The 12,074-nt window shown below is 40.5% G+C and overlaps 1 long non-coding RNA gene across 2 annotated transcripts in view; it reads left to right on the forward strand.

Annotated features, from left to right (window-relative positions):
- Positions 1-12,074, forward strand: part of LOC107137346 — a 48,244-nt gene that overhangs the window by 16,324 nt on the left and 19,846 nt on the right. The window contains exon 4 of one of the 2 annotated variants that reach the window (XR_007348119.1): positions 1,947-2,008. This is a non-coding gene — a long non-coding RNA (uncharacterized LOC107137346). Of the gene's footprint in view, positions 1-1,946; positions 3,982-12,074 lie in introns of those variants that run through there. The other variant, XR_007348118.1, reaches the window with a different exon arrangement.

Genomic DNA, 12,074 nt, shown 5'->3' on the forward strand with positions numbered 1-12,074 from the left:
ATCCAAATAGGGAACAGTGATGCCCTGGCCTTCTGAGGTGGCAAAATTGCCTATGAACCTGTGAGCTAAAGTCTGCCTACCTTTCTACCCCTGGAGTCAATGTCCAGTTTGGTTAGGGTGGGGATTGTGTGGATTCCAATGTGGTCTAAATTTCATTATGAGACTATGATATTCTTTTCAACAGAGAACTGTCTGTTCCAGAGATCATTGCTGAAATAATCAGCTGCCTAACTATTCCAAACCATTTGGGTAGCTCATTTACAATACACACACTAGACTTGGTGCTTTATGAAGTAGATTGACAGGGCTCCTATCCAAGGGTGAAACAAAAGCCTAAATTATTTCATGTTTTTGTCCTACCTTCCTCTGAGCTTCTGCAATAACTCACGGGCATTTCCATTAGGGCTTATTATGCATTGTTTTAACTATTTAATTCTTTCATTAAGATTTCTTTGTGAGTGGAGGCCAAGAATAGTGTATGATACACAGAAGATCAATAAGCCGTTGCCAATGATGAAATTTAAAATAATGAATGAAACAGTTTGTACTGCAAAACTGGATAGAAAACTAAACCATTCAAGTTTCAAATTTCTATCAGTTCAGTATGTTCTCTTCTTGGTTGTTATTATTGGCACCAGGGATTGACCCCAGGGGTAATTAACCACTGAGTCACACCCCTCAGCCCATTTTAAAATGATTTTTATTTTGAGATAGGGTCTCAACAAGTTCTTTCAGCCTCTTTAAGTTGCTGAGGTTGGCTTTGAACTTGTGATCCTGCCTCAGCCTCCCAAGTTGCTGGGATTATAGGCATGTGTCATCATGCCTGGCCGTATTCTTATCTCGATTGACAGTGTTTTGCAATACTCTTTCCACATCTGTTAAATCTTGGCTTAAGGCATGGCATCTTAGTATTTTATTATCTTATTGTCATCCCTACTATGACAGGCATGCTCTTCACAACTTCCTTCAAGAAAAGAATTTGATGTTCAGCTATATAAAGTGCAATTAGTAGACAGCCTCCATCTGCAGTGCCCTGGAGTTCCAGCCTCAGCATTGGGCTGATTTAATATTCTGCTGCATGACTGAGCATGGTGGAGACCCTGCAGCGTGGCCATTTCTGTGTAATGTGGGGCTTCTCCACTGGGCAATCGTTGGTTTTGTTCTGGAATTTCTATTGGGTTGGGTTGAGCTTTTCCTTGCTCCATTTTTCTTCCTCTCCCTTTTCATTTCAGGTATCAGATATTCATCTCAGTCTGAGGACTTCGTCTGTCCAGTGCTGCTTCTTACTGCCTCTTGTTTCATAGATTTTACCTCCCAATAAATCTCTCATCTGCCTATCTCCCATCTCAGAGTCTGCTTCCCAGGGGAACCAGACTAACACATCTACATAATACCTCATCAAGTATTTTTTCTTCCCTGAGACACAAGAAAGAGATCTTAACTCGAATGCATAGTGTCTTCTACCACAACTGAAGCCTGTGGAAATGCCCCTCAGAGAAAGCCATTTATCATGGCAATAAAGTCTATCTCAAATCATGTTTTGGTTCTTCATGTTGTTCATGCAAAAATGCCATCTCATGGGGGTGGCTAGTAGAGAATGGGGCATTTAAATTCAGCACCCCACACACTAGCTCTTTGGCACGTCTTTGCAAGTTGGATCCCAGCCTGAAGGAAACCTGAGCACTCTTCTGGGGGTGGGGAGGGACACTGAACAAGTTCAGAGGCAATAATGAGAGCAACTGTGTTTGAATGGGGTTTATGAGGCCTTTTGGATGGGGCCCTTGAGAAGTCTAGTGCTTTTCTTCCACTTGGCATTTTGCATTTTTGACACAAGATATGTTAAAGCTTGGAATGAGGTTATCACAAGCTGTTTGTTTTGCCAAAGAACCAACTACCACTGCAAATCTTATGTTCCCCTTATCTCTTGTTTGCTTCTGCCTCGCCAGGGATTCTGCTCTCCTGTGGTTCCTTGTAGCCCCCCAGTAACTGATGGTGAGACTGGTGGAAGGTGAGTGAAAGACAGAGTCAATCAAACCAAACAACCTGAGTTCTAATACTTATCCACTTGCTCCTTGCAATTTGGCATTCTTGCTGACAGTTGGAACTTCTCTCCTTATTATGCAGAACATCAGCTAGACAGCAGACCCACACTTCTTCTGCTATATGATGCCATGATACTAGGTGTTGGAAATATCAATTTCTTCAACTATGACTTTGTGTGTTCAACGAACAATGTAAAAGAAAGGAAAACATTAAAATGCACTACTTAGTCATGCTTTAATTCAATGTAGCAAATAGATGACTAGTGCACAGTTTTAAGGAGCAGAACCTAAGATGTAAGCACAGATGATAGCCTCTTCCAGGAGTCTTCCCTGACTCTATCTTGGCTCCTGCCATTCATCAACCCCAAAGGCCCCTAGGCATGTATCTGTGTGACTCCAGTGAGTTTTGTATAGTTTTATCCCCTGTCTTGGAGTGGGAGGAAACTGGAGAAGTCGTCGGAGTAACCTCTGACTGAAGGTGGCCCTTCTCATATAGAGTGGGCATATCCTAACCAGGCATCAAGTTCCGAAGCTAGTATGCAGGGAGTAATCAAGTGTTGTCAACATTACCTTTGAAAATGGCGAGGTGAGCTATTTTCATGTGGGATGCTTTCATGATGTGAGGTGATGGGGCAAGGAAGGTGAGCAGACTCATGTCCCTGGTCTCACTAGGTATTAACCTCCTGGGTATTAACAGCCTTATAAGTAGAACAGCAAGAATAATCATCCACATTATTTGACAATTTTTCACTTGCATTTTAATCAAATTTATGCACATGTCTTGTTAAGCTATTTTACTAGGTGTGTCGCAAAAACCATCAGTTTCCCCACTCAATTTCCCTTCCCCAGAGGCAATGTTTTTGAATAAATGACTGATCCTCCATACAAACTTATACTACTACTTGCTGGTTTTTCATTTTGAGAAATTATCTATTGACTTTCTACCATTGGAGATAGAGCATTTCATTCTCTTTCATTCCCCTCTACCCACCACCACCCCTCCACCACCACAAAACCCTCCGGTTTTCCCAGGATCATTGCAGCTCTATCATAATTTTGGTTAGGACAATATTTGGTGTTTTTATGACTATGTAAACAATGTGCACAGCTGAGCCATGTAGTAAACTTATTTTTTCCCCCAATAACTTTTAACTTTCCCTAGAGTTAAATAATGTACTTTGGGTCACTTTTTTATGCCCTTAAATTAAGGCAACATCAAAATCTCCACCAATTGCCTAAATTTCCTGCCAGTATATTCAGAACTACTTTCGGTCAATCAATTTCATGTTGGAGAAATCCCCTGGAGCCTTCTTATTTGTTCCTAAATGATCTGATAGCCCCTTATAGCTATATTACCACTGTAGTCCTAGCTCATGTTTCTTGTTATGGTTTACATATGAGGTGCCCCAAAAGTTCATGTATAAAACAATGTAGGAATGTTCAGAGGTGAAATAGTTGATTGTGAGAATTGTAACTGAGTTGATGGATTAATCCACTGATATGGATTAACTGGGGGAGGGGTAACTGGGAAGATAGCTGGAGGACGTGGGTCCCTGTGGGCATGTCTTTGTGTTTATATTTTGTCTCTAGTAAGCAGAGCTCTCTTTGCTTCCTGATTGTCCTGAGCTTTCCTTTTCCAGGCCCTTCCACCATAATGTTCTACCTTGCCTTAGGCCTAGAGTTTTGGAGTCGGCCAACTGTGGATTGAGCCTCTTAAACTGTGAACCAAAACTAACTTTTTCTTTTTTATGTTGTTCTTGCGGATCTTTTGGTCACAGAGACAAAAAGCTGACAAAAAAATTTCCGTTTCATTCTGGAAGTATCTTTGACCTTTCTTCCGTGTTGAATTTCCTCTTTCCCATGTCCTGTCTTTCCTTCTTTGGCTTAATCTCTCATTTGGGTGGAGTACATTTTGTGAAAATTTCCTGAGAAAGGGCAGATAGGAAGTAGATTTTTTTGAATTTTACATGTCTGACAATGTCTTTATTCTACACTCATATTTTGATTTGAGTGTAGAATTTTAGGATGTAGATAATTTCCATTCAGAATTTTGAAAGTGTTATTCCATTATCCTAACATTCAACATTGCAAATGAAAAGGATGATGCCATCCTGATTCCTGTTCTTTGTAACTATTATTTTTCCTCTGAAAGTCTATAGGATCTTAATTCTAAAAATCTCATAATTATTTGCACTAATATTTTTATCAATCTATTTTTATTGATCAGAATGGGCATTAATTCGTTATTTCAATTGGAAAACTCATGTTTATCAATTTTGAAAAGTCATCTTGAATTATTTCTTTGTCAGTCTATCCCTTCATTTTGTCCATTTTGGGAGAGCTCATCTATTGTTTCCATATTGGATTTTTCAGGGTAATCTACTTTCCTTAACTTTTCTCTCCTATCTTCCATCTCTTAATTTTTTGCTCTTGCTGGAAGATTTCTTCAACTTTATCTTTCAACCCTTCTGCTTCAGTTTTCAATTTTGCTATCATATTTTTTATTTCCACGGACACTTTTTCCCCATTATGAATGTTTCTTTTTAATAAAACATCTCAATTTTGTTACATGGTTGCATGTCTTACCTCCCTAAGATAGCCATATCATACATATTTTTTTCTTCTCTCTTGAAAAATAGTCACTTCTTCTAAATTGTTTAGTTTATTTATAAAAATAAACTATTTATAATAAACTAAAATAAAAATAAACTATTTATAAAAAAAATTTGTTTTCAAAATACGTATTCTTCTCAAGTGCACATGGAACATCTTCAGGATAGTTCACATTAGGGTCACTATTGTGGTTTGAATATGAGGTGTCCCTCTAAAACTCTTGTATTAATGCAGGAATGTTCAGAGGTGAAGTGATCAGATTGTGACAGTGGTAACCTAATCAGTTCATCCTAGTTCCTGTGAACTGGGTGGTAATCATAGGCAGTCAGAACCTTGGGAAAAGGTGGGTTACTGGGGAAGTGCCCTGGAAATGTTCATTCCCCCTGTAGCCCCTTTCCTCCTTTGTCTCTTTCTGCTTCCTGACCTTGACATGAGCTGAGCAGTTTTCTTCTTTCATGATGTGCTGCCTCACCTTGGGCCCAGAGCAGTGGAATTGGCTATGTATGAACTGAGACCTCTGAAACTATGAGCCCCAGGTAAACTCCTCTTCCTCTAAGTTGTTCTTGCAGGTATTTTGGTCACAGCAACAAAATGCTAACTGAAATCAAATCACGAAACATGACTTTAAAAAAACGTAAGAATGTTGAAATCACATCAATTATTTTTTCTAACCACAATATTATGAAACTAGAAATCAATAACAGGAGGAATTTTGGAAATACACAAATATGTGGAAATTAAACAACTTACTTCTGAACAATCAATAGATCAAAGAGGAAATTGAAAGGAAATTTTAAAATGCCTTGAGACAAATGATGAAAATACAATATACCCAAACTTAAGGGGACACATCATAAACAATTCTAAGACAGTTTATAGTAATAAATGCCTACATTTAAAAAGAAGAAAAATCTCAAATAATCTAACATACCACAAGGCACAAGAAAAAGGAGTACAAAGTAAGCCCAAAGTTATTAGAAAGGAAGAAATAACAAAGATTAGAGCAAAAATAAGTGAAAGAAATAAACAAAGATAGAAAAAAATCAACAAAGCTGAGTTGAGCTTTAAAAGTATAAACAAAATCAACAAACCTTTAGTAGTTTAACCAAGAAAAAAAAGAAAGACTCACATAAACAAAATCAGAAGTAAAAGAGAAGATATAACTGATACAAAAATACAAAGAATCACAGGACTGGGGTTGTGGCTTAGTAGTGGAGCGCCTGCCTAGCATGTATGAGGCACTGGGTTCAATTCTCAGCACCACATACAAACAAATAAATGAATAAAGGTCCATCAATAACTAATATTTTTTTTAAATATAAAGAATCACAACACTACTCTGAACAATTAGACAGCAAAAAATTGGATAACCCAGAAACACAAGCTACCAGGCTACCAAGTCTGAATCATGAAGAAATAGACAATCTAAACATATCAATAACCAAGGAGACTGAATCAGTAATTAAAAATCCCCCATTAAAGTAAAACTCAGGACCTAATAGCTTCAAGGCTGAATTCTACCAAACATCTAAAGAAATGCAAATCAATACATGTTAACTGAATGAAAGACAAAAACCATCTGATCATGTGGGATAAATACAGAAAAAGCTTTTGACAAAATTAAACAGCTTTCATGATCAGCACTCCCAACAAGTTAGGTATAGAAAGAATCTACATACAAAAACACAAGAAAGGCTACACATGACAAGCCCCAGCTAACACCATACTCACTGGTGATAAGTTGAAAGCTTTTCCTCTAAGAAAAAGGCAAGGAAGGAACTAGGCAAGGAAGCCCACCCTCACCATTTTTGTTTAATATGGTAGTACCAGCCAGCAGTGAGGCAAGAAAAAGAAAAAGTCACCCAAATCAGAAGTCAAATAGTCTCATTTACAGGTGACATGATCTGTAACACTGTTAGAAAGAATTAATGAATTCAGTTAAGTTATAAGACAGACAATCGCCATACAAAAGTCAGTAGCATTCTTGTCTTTCTTAGTAGAGATGCTCATCATCTGGCTGATGCTCTTTGGTTTCTTCACATTTGAGATACTGAAAAGCTGATTGGAAGCTTCAAACTATGGGTAGCCCTTGATGAATATGAGTGTTTCTGTAGGGTGATATGGCTGGAACCCAGCATCAACATGTTTCCAGAGAAGATGTATCAATCTTCTGCCTAGAAGATGCATCCTGGGTCCTAGTGTTTTGGAGGCTGATTGATCTAGAAGTTTTGTACTATTAACCAGATCCCCTTGACTGCTTTCCCAAAGCTATCTGAGCGTCCCATTTTCTCAGGTTTGTTGTCATTTACCTCATACCTCCAACATGTTGCTGTTACTGTCCCTTTTCTCGGTCCTCTCACACTTCTTGGTTTATACCTTTAAAATATCCAGGAGTTTGAGGAAGTGGAGGGAGGTTGGAAATAAATGCAAGCATCTATCCACCCTCTGAACCAGAATTCAGTATTTAGTTGTCCTCTCTCTTCATTTTTAACTTAACATAAAATTAGATTTATATAAGGTATATATATATATATATATATATATTGTCTTACCAGAGCTTTTAATGATATTTATTGCATATCCTACAATTATTTTCTCACTCTTGATTGCATTTGGTTTCCTGTGATAGAGTGTGATAAGAATTATCGTTCTTCATTTTTAAGCATGAGAAAACTGAAGTTTAGAGAAGTTGAAAACTGTCCAATTTCCATTAGTTGCGAAGGAGTTGAGATAACCTTCAAAAACCAGATTTCCTGACTCCTAATCTGACTTATTTTGCCACCTGCATCAGTCTTTTTTTGTGTGAATACTCCTGTAGCTAGAAGTAATTAACTGCAAGGCAGCCTCCTCACCAGTAGATCACTCCTGATTGATAGCTGAAACCTGTCCCCTTTAACATCTCACAGGTTCTGTTTCTGTCACCATCAGCTATATCATGTAAATCTAATTCCTTTTCCCCATGTAAAGCCTTTAACAATGTGTATTCTGCTATCATGGGATGTGAACAAAGGGCAATAGGGTTTTAAAACTTAAGGAAATATGAGTCCGAAACATTGAATGAATACTGAAGGCGTCCTTCGTGATCTAAGCTGTGAATGAGAAACCAGAATTCTCAAAGAAGGATTGTAGTGATAGATGGGAAGTTGACGGATGATAGCAACAAGGTAGCATGCACCTCAAAGGAGGAAAAGATTTTACCTGTGGGTAGAAGGTATATGTACAAATAGAAGGTTGGAGAAGACTGATCCTGTCTTCTGTCTTCTGAGAGAATGAGGTCCGCCACAGAACTGGAACATAAAGAAGCCAGGTAACAGATAAGATAATGAGGTGGAGGAAACTTTGGGTATACAGAATAAAGATGTGGGATAAATAATTATAAAGAAAGGGGATTTTAAATAAGGCAAAATAGAAAGGATTGGTTTGAAAGTTAGAGAAGAGTTGGGGAAAAGTAAACTTGGAGCAACTCAAGGATGTGTATGTGACCTTGAATAATAATTTAAAGAAAAATGTAGCTCCACCTATGCTAACTGACCACTGTGGCTATTAGAGACAACGGCCAGGCAGGTGGAGCCTGGCTAGAGCCTCTCCCTTCTTGTGGTGGGCGCAAGCCTATGGCAGGCTGTCCTCACCAGTAGCATGCCCTGGCTTGCCAGCCTGGCCCATGGGGCTCTTTCTTGTCCATAATCACCAAAGGCACTGGGTGAAGGATTTGGTCTGAAGCCAAAGCAAATAGCAGCTGAGAGACATACAACAGTTGGCGTCTGGCTCAGATGGCTCTGGCGCCTTCCTGCACGGCCCCCTCTCCCAACAGAGTCTATTTGGCCTGGTGAAAACAGCTAATATTTGTGCAGAGCTTTGGGGTTTACCAGCCACTTGCACATGGAGTGCCTCATTCCAGCCTCCTAACTGTGCAGGTGGTGAAGTTTTACGATTCCTATTTCAAAGATGCAGAAACTCCTAGCTCCTCCCCTTATAATTGAGTGACATTAGGTCATTAACCCTCCCTGAACATCAGCCTTCCTGGTAAACAAAAATGGGAATAATGAATAACAATAATGAAGTTGTTTTGAAATATGATTATGTGTGTGGTGCTTGATGATGTCATATAAATGAATATCCTCACTTAAATAACTTAGTCCAGTGGGAGTCTCCACTTGCCTTTGTCACTGAGGAAAAGGCCATTCCCAAGTGTGAAAGGAATAATCTGTAAGTATGCAGCATCAGTGACTGTAATCAGTTATAACGCGATGGCTCCAGTAATTTCTTCCATGCCTGGATGCATGCTTCCTTGCAATGTAAAATCAAGGTGGAGTGTTTCCTCTCCTGGAATCCTGGCTGGCTCTGTGACTTGCTTTGATCAACAGAATATGGCAGAAGTAAGGGTGGGCCTTGTGGTTTTGCTCTCAACTTCTTGATGTCCTGTGACTCCCATGTAAGGAAACCTGTCCAGGCTGATCTCCTGAGGACCAGTGACCACATGGAGAGAATGTCCCAGTCATCCCAGTAATGCCAGTCATCCCCACCGAGGCCCCAGTGGGCCAGCTGGGCCCTGCCAATCTCTATCCTATTCCCTACCTGTTCATCTGCCAACTGACTGTGGCCTACATGACCCCAGATGAGGACAGCAGAGGATATGTTCCAAATTATGGAACTAGAAACCAGCACATGATTGTTATTTTTGGCCACTGTTATTTGGAGTCCACTTTTGAATAGAACCCGAAAACTGAAATATGACTAAGGTGAGATAGTAGGAATATGTTTGGATGATAATACTGTATGGATACTGAAAGGGTGTATGAAGAGAACTCATGGTGCCTTGTCTCTTCTTTAAATTATGTTGATTTCACACAGTTTGGTGGTCATTTTGACTCAATATAGACCCATGAACTTGAATTTGTGGTCTACTCCTCTAGTTCACGTAACTCTTAGGAAAAATAAATTTTACTCTTATGGTAAAATCTTACATTCAATGAACTCCAGGTTCAGGGTCTCATTAATTTCTACCTCATCCCTATGACCAACATAGGGTCAGACCATGTGTGTCTGACTGGGGGTCTTGGGAATATTCCCAACGTCATGCTGGGAGTTCACAGTTAAGCTTGAGATCAAACCTCTTTGTCCTTGACCCCACTGATCCCTTTGTCCATGTGCTCATTATCATCTGAACAGTAACTCAGAGAACCCCAAGCTATACTGAAGCAACTGGTGCTTAGAAAAGGATACTTGGAAGCAGGGAGGATGGAAGCAAGATAGTTCAGGATAGGTTGACCTGAGTACATCAAAGTTGATCCTGTCTGGGCCAACTGGAACATCTCAAAGGAATGGTCAGAAGGGACTCAGACACTCCCTGAAGTCCTTCACAACTGTTATGGATTGGACATGAGATGTCCCTCCAAAGTTCCTGGGTTCATGCAAGAATGTTCAGAAGTAAAATGATTGGATGGTGAGAGCTATAACCTAATCAGTCCATCCTAGTTTGAAGGGACTGGGTGGTAACTGTAGGAAGGTGGACATGGCTGGAGGAGGTAGGTCACTGGGAAGCATGCCCTGGCAGGATTCATCTTTCCTGTGATCCCTTCCTCTTCCTTTCTCTCTGCTTCCCACCTGCCATGACCCAGAGCAGCTTCCCTCTGTCACACTCTTCTTCCATGATATGCTGCCTCATCTTGGACCTAGAGCAATGGAATTGGCCAACAAATGGACTGAATCACTAAAGTAGTAATAAGTGTTTCCTCCTCTAAATTGTTCTTGACAGGTGTTTTGGTCGCAGCAACGAAAACCAAGGTTAACACAGCAACCAAGGCAAGATGTCCAAGGCAGATTGTTCTTCTCTGAGCAGGGATTCTCATGATGTTATTCTCAAGGGACCTGCTAGTTTCTGCTCTGGGCTTTCCCAGAGACAGAAGAGAAAGATGCAGTGAAGACCAAGGTATTTTCTCCCTGCAAACTCCAAAGACGACTAACTAGAGAACTGACCCATGAGCCAGTGGGGAAATGCTAGTGAAAACACATATCCTTGTTGCTGTGTGGATCCTAGGATTCCTCCCACCTTCTCAGAACCAGTCCTGGTGCCACAGTCCCTAAGGCACTGGGATCCATTTTCATTAAGTCTTCTCCCTCCTTGACCCTTCTTTGTTCTCTTGGCCAATAGCAGAGATGAAACAGGAGAGTTGGGGATGGCAAGAATGGTTCTGGTTTCTGAGCTCTGCTTTCTCTGCATAATTCTACTCTCATGAGTGTGGGGAAGAAACAGGGAGAGGCCACCAGCTGGGGCCACAGTTGTGCAATCCTGGTGCTTGGAGCTGTGGCACCCAGCCCACCTAACCACCCCACCAGCCAGTCAGCAGCATTTATGGGACTCCAGTGGGAGGCAGGCAGAAAACACGACCTGCTGAAATGAACATCAGGAGTGAGAAACCTGGTTCCGGCACTTATGTGTTGTAGGAATTTAGACAGTTAATTAAATTAACATTTTTTGAGACATGTCATAATTTAGAATTTGCTTTCAAAAGTGGTTTTGAATTAATCCTTTCAACTCCCCCAGAGTATGTGATATATGGTGTCATTTTTTCTATTAGATGAAAAAAACTGAGGCTCAGAGAGGTAAAGTGACTTTCCCAAAGCCACTGAGCACAGAGAACTAGAATCTGCTGCCTCTAAGCCCTTGGCTTTCCCTGCCACACTCTCCACTCTGAGCCTGAATTTCATCATCATTAAAATAATGACACTGGGCTCTGATTCTGTGTGAGGTAAACACGTTACCTGTGTGGTCTCATTTAATCCTTTAAATAACCTATGGTTGGGAACTATTTTTATCCCCTTTTTACAGATGAGAGACCTGGGGCTTAGGGAGATTAGAAACCCACCCAAGCCAAAGCCTGTGCCCTTCTGCCACCTCCATTTGCAAGTTCCCAACTGTTAGGTGGAATGCTTTTCCCCACCCACCTACCTCACCAGGTGACATTGAAGATGAAATAATATAGTGGATGTGGAAACACTTTTTGGAAGTTAAACATGCATGGCATAAATAAAAGGAAAAAATAAAACTTCCCACCCCTTTACTAACACAAAGTAGCAGAGACAACTAATAGAGAAGCTGTAAGCAGGGGTGCTAGGGTCCAGAAGTGCCAGTCCTGGAAGACTTCCCAAAAGAGGCAAGTTTTGCCTAAGTTCTTGCCAAATGATGCTGGCACCAAATATAAGAGGGGAGAGGCACTTCAAGCCAAAGCCCTGGCCAGCAAGGCCACAGTTCCTGTCTAGAAGGGAGGCAGGTGTCCAGGAAGGGATGGAGATTCTGACAGGAGTTAGTGGAAGTGGACGATGCTCTTAAAGTCATAGAAGTGTGTGTGTGTGTGTGTGTGTGTGTGTGTGTGTGAGAGAGAGAGAGAGAGAGAGAGAGAGAGAGAGAGAGAGAGAGAA

This window comes from Marmota marmota, unplaced genomic scaffold (genome assembly GCF_001458135.2).
Source record: "Marmota marmota marmota unplaced genomic scaffold, marMar, whole genome shotgun sequence".
In the NCBI taxonomy this organism is placed as follows: domain Eukaryota; kingdom Metazoa; phylum Chordata; class Mammalia; order Rodentia; family Sciuridae; genus Marmota; species Marmota marmota.